Below are 5487 nucleotides of genomic sequence, written 5' to 3'. Positions count from 1 at the left end.
TTGCACCTAAACACGAGTTTGAGTAAATTTGGGACGAGTCTCCACCCGATTTCACTAAGGTTTCACCAGTGGTGTGTTGAATATGTGGCTCATTCATACTGGGCCTTTCAATATTATGAGCCCAACAGCCCATTTGTTTGGCTTTTCTATTTCCCATTTGCATGCCACGTCAGTGGTTTTAGGGTTTAAGGCAGCAGGCAACAGCCTTTGTATATAAGGCAGCAACTAAGAGTCGCAAATTGGGGGAGAGATAGAGCAGCAGACTGCTCTATGGAAGAAAAGAGGAAGAAATGCTCCCCTTTGTTGGTAATCACTCAGTCAAAGATATTGGTGCTACATTTTGTGGCTTTTGGGAGAGAAGGGATTTGGTATGTGTTTCCATCTCCTCCATTTGTTCTTTGTTCAAATGAAAATTATTGGGTGTATGTGGGTTTTGGGATTTGAGAGTTGAACTCTATTTGTAATCTCTATTTTGATTATTAGTAGAATTTCCTCACCGTCTCTGAACTAGACATAGGCTTACGCCAAACCAGGATAAATACTTGTGTCATTTTGGATTGTTTGTCTTGTCATATTTTACCTATTAGTTTATTGGTTTCTATGAAACCTTCAAACATGTCGGTGAAATATGATATTGAAAAATTCAACGGGAGGAATGATTTTAGCCTTTCGCGTGTGAAGATGCGAGTTGTGCTAGTTCAACAAGGGTTACTTAAGGCTCTAAAAGGTATGGAAGCCTTGCCACAAGATTGGTCTGTTGAAGAAAAGAAGACGCTGTGGATCAATCACATAGTGCAATTATGTTGTCATTGTCTGATGAAGTTCTTCGTGAGGTAGATGATGAGACTACTGTAGCTAGTTTGTGGCCTAAGTTGGAGAGTATATATATGACCAAATCCCTCACCAATCGGTTGTATTTGAAGCAACGTTTGTACACTCTATGTATGACTGAAGGTACGCCTATTCATAACCATCTTGATGACTTCAATAAGGTCATTATGGATGATCACCATGATCCCAGCTCAAGTTCGTTGTGTTCCAGCTATCAGAGTTCACATGCAGAACCATCACCGAGATCCCAACAACACCACAAGGTTGGATTTGATAGTTAGGGCTTAGGTTTTGCTCAAATTTAGTGCGGATGATGGTGATAGCTCACGGTGAGCTTAGAGAGAGAGAGAGATAGAGAGAGAAATCGAGAGTTAGAGAGAAGAAAAGATTTGCAGGAATGGAAGAAGGAAGAATGACGGAAAATTTGGAAAAATAACCAAATTTTGGACTATATATAGAATTATAACCACCTTTCAAAGTTTATGATAATATTAATCGAAATGTGATATGAAAGTACTAATTTGTCCTTAATGACTGAAATTCTTGAACAAGGGTTTGTAGGTGCCACCATGACTTACCGTTTTTGCAACAATTCAGCATATATGGTTCCTACCTGATCAATGTTGAATGCCAAGGGAGATATAATTTAAAGCTAAAACTTATGCATATATCTGTAAACACACATATGATATATAATACAAAAGCTATTAGGAATAATACAAGAGGTTATGGTGGCAGCGATGGGGTTTAGGTGTCGTGGCGGCAAAAGCACCAGCCAAACTTAAAGGGGACTCAAATTCTTCACCGCCCCACGCCACCCCATGACACACCTCGACCCAGAAGGTCCACCTGGACTCCAAATTGAGTTGTGCTGGCCGATATCGGAGGTGACAAAGCCATAAGTGTAGTGATGTGGGATAAAAGTAACTAAGTGCAAGAGTGCGCACGTGAGTGGGAATGAACCCAATTCACATATGTTGTTAGAGCATAAGTAAAGTAGAATAGAGTGGATTGAGAATTATACCATCGAAGGTAATCTCCAATACCAAGATTTGCCAAGAATTCTCATCGATACAACAGCTCAGCTACTAAAACCTTGAGGGGCGAAAAATATGGGTGAGTGGGCCTAAAAATAAAGTTTTGTAAAACCTTTTCAAAAACATAATAACTCATCACCATAAAACAAGAATAGTTTCCAAATACACACACACACACACACACACTACGTATAGTATGAAAATACTTACCAAATCCCGTAATATCTCGAGCTTACAACATTTCACAATATTTCATAACAAACACATAATAAACCGGTAATCACAACAACTTGCATAAACAATTATCCAATCAAGTGCCCATCGGCATATGCTAACACTCGAGTTCATACAAAGGCATTTTGACATGAACAGGATTGGGTGTAATAATGATTTACACTTTAGTACTACAATCACGTGAAGACTGGCGTGATGCGCATCACATACGAGTCCTAATTGCCCGTAGCAATCTAGGATAAGACTGGCACCTACAATGGATTCAAAATAAGCGTATGGTGCGATTTGAACATACACGTGAAGCCTGACCCTAACCCAGGCGAGTACAAACACCAGTGTAGGACACGATGAGCAGATAATATAATTATGATCATATATAGGTAAATCGATAATTCTAATCAACTCTAATACTATTCATGGCCGCAAAAATAATTAAAGCATCCCATAATAGTACACATACCTATGCATCCTGCAGGATTCAGAATAATTTCATAATTCTCAACATTACGACCTTTCTTATAAACGTTAAACTAATTATGGCAATCACGTAGAAAATTCTTCATTAAATATTTATGTGGAAACTAAACAATTATATATACTATATAAAAGAAAAGACTCACTCATAGATACTTGCGAAGTTGTAACCGTTCAAACGAGTGGATATGGATTGTCGATGCTAATCGTACCTCAACATAATAGAGACCCATTAGCAAAACTCAATTAATACGTTTGAATTTGGAGAAACGGATGGCAGATTTGGAATCAGAGCATCGAAATACGCTAAGATGGGTCTTGGGAAATTTTATACAAAGTCAACCAAGACACCCCGGTGGTCAACTACGTTAAAACTTTGGAAATTCACTAAATGGATGTCAAAAACAAACTCGGGATATCGAAATTAGTCTAGGAGGTTTTCGGGAGAAAATTTCAAAAAATTCAACTAACAGTCAACAGTTAACTTTAATGAAATATTCCCTCCTCAAAAGGAATATTCTGTTAAAATTAACTAGGAGTTATCAGAATATTCCAAGGAGAATATTCCCTCCAATTTTAGAAATGGACCTAGGCTTGTTTCATGGATCCGGGTCGGATCTGAGTCTTTTTTTTTTCGGTTGCTGCTACAACTGTCGGAAACTGGCAATTTGGTCGGGAAACCTCCAATGCTTCGATTAGCTTTAAAACTTAACTATTTTTCACAATCTACCTACCAAAATGAAGCTTAAGAGAAAAGAAAGAAAAATATACCAACATGAGGTCTTGCTGTGGCCGGAGTTGGCCGGAAAACGGACTGTAACCATGCGAACTTCACCGAAAATTGGAAAAATAGTTTCCCCAAGATGGTTTCTGCAATAACACCACCAAAACTCACGTCTAAGGAGTCAATCGTCGTTCAAATGAGGCGGGGGAGGCAAAAACAGGTGGTCTAAACCTTACCTTGCTCGGAATCATCGAAACTCGCAGGTGGTTCATCGGAGGGGAAGTGTATAGTGGTCTCTGTCATTGTCAAGATTCAAGGGTTTTGGCCTGGGTTTGAGAAACTAAATGAAGTGATGATGGTGGTGCTAGTCCACAGGAAAGAGTGAACTTGACGTCGTCGTCGGAGTCGGTGATTGCATAGAGAAAGGAGAGAGTGTTAGGGTGTGAGAGAGATGGGAAAGGATAGAGAGGAGAGAGAGTCCCAGTTTGTGGTGAAAAAGAAGAAACTTGGCAAGGAGAGAGTGGGGAGTTTTGGGATGTGTGGGCCCCACGGGCCAAATATAAATTAATAAAATTTAAAATATCCCTCATTTATTATGAAAATAATAATATAATAATTATAAAAAATATATAAAATAATAAATAGTAATTTTTACAAAACTATTTGTCGGATACGTAGTTCCGTAAAACCTCTGTCGTAACTCCAATTTCAATTCCGCTTACTCCTACGCATTCGTACTGTCAAGTACTTCGAGAATACGGTAAATAGTAGCTCATACGCATCATGAAATGATGGTCAATGAAAGTCAACAATCTCGCCACTAAGGGCATTTTTGTCAATTCGCACATTTAAAATTATTAAAGTCGTAAAATTAGGGACGGGTTGCTACACCCCATAACCACCGTATCCAGTTTTCCACAATTACTACCCACACTGCCCTCCCACTCTTAGTAAATCCTCGGTCCTATTCTTCACCTGACCTTCCTTCTCCATCGTTGAAGTATATTGGGACCAAATGTTTGGTATTTCGTAAAGAGAGCTCTTTCTTCTCATCGGCACCAACGCTACGATCTAGTTGGTACAACAACATTGCTACTTCATTCAAGGTTAAGATTAGAAAGAGATGATTTTTAGTTATTAAGGGTGTATTAGTGCTTTTATATCAAATTTTGGTTATAATAATCATAAACGTTAAATAGTGGCTATAACTCTAAATATGGTTAAAATTTTGGTCACTTTTCCAAATTTCCCAAGAATGACTGGAATGGAGGGTTTGGTCCACTTGACAATTTCCCTTGGTCAGATGAATCAATTCTAATTTAATTTTCCATAGCTCCAATATTCTTTTCAATTCCTCCTAAGCGTGGGTACATAACTAAGTAATAAAATACAAAAATATGAGAAGTTGAAATTTAACTCAAAGCTCCGTATTTACTCCCAAATAGAGGCATTTTGGTCATTTCATATCCTTCAGGAATAAAATACAATATTTTAAGATACGGGTTGTAACAATGTGGCATCGAATCGAACTTTGCACCATGTAGCAGTGGTACATGGATCGTCCTATTTGGTTAATCCATATTAGGAACGCACTTGGTTAATCCGCATTAGGGTAACTCTATGATCGCGCCTGGTTAATCCACATTAGGTGATTCTCGTTACCTAGGTATGGCTATACGTAGTTTAGGGGTGATTGCGCATGGTTAATCCACATTGGGTGATTACTGCATGTCAGTATTAATAGGAGTGACTATGCTTGGTTAATCCGCATTTTTGTTGGGGGGGGGGGAGTCATTTCCTATTTGGTTACCTATTGTAGACTTTGGCCGAATTGTGTCTCTCTAAAGCCCTAGCGTTTATTACATATATGAAAGAAGAGATTGAAGGCATGTCTGGCTTAATGTAGAGAGTGAGGATTAAATCATACAGTTTACATGATGGTGTTGCCGGATTCAGATGTTACTCATTCTTACTCAATATAAAAAAAAGATGCAATAATGAAAGTGATACCAATCTCATTCCTAGGCATGAATATGTTTATGATGGTATGTCATTCCCAAACAACTTCGGGTTGTGCGATGACTGAATGTTATTTTGAAAGACTGGTAAGATTAAAAATTAGGAACCATTGTTATATGTATTAATGAGGCGTATGATGGTTAAATTATGAAAAAGGGGCAATTGGAT

This window comes from the organism of the source record quoted next, unplaced genomic scaffold, assembly GCF_019419815.1.
Source record: "Pyrus x bretschneideri cultivar Hongxiangsu unplaced genomic scaffold, Pyrus_bretschneideri_v1 Contig30, whole genome shotgun sequence".
Taxonomy (NCBI): Eukaryota; Viridiplantae; Streptophyta; class Magnoliopsida; order Rosales; family Rosaceae; genus Pyrus; species Pyrus x bretschneideri.
Note: the sequence above shows the minus strand (reverse complement) of the source record.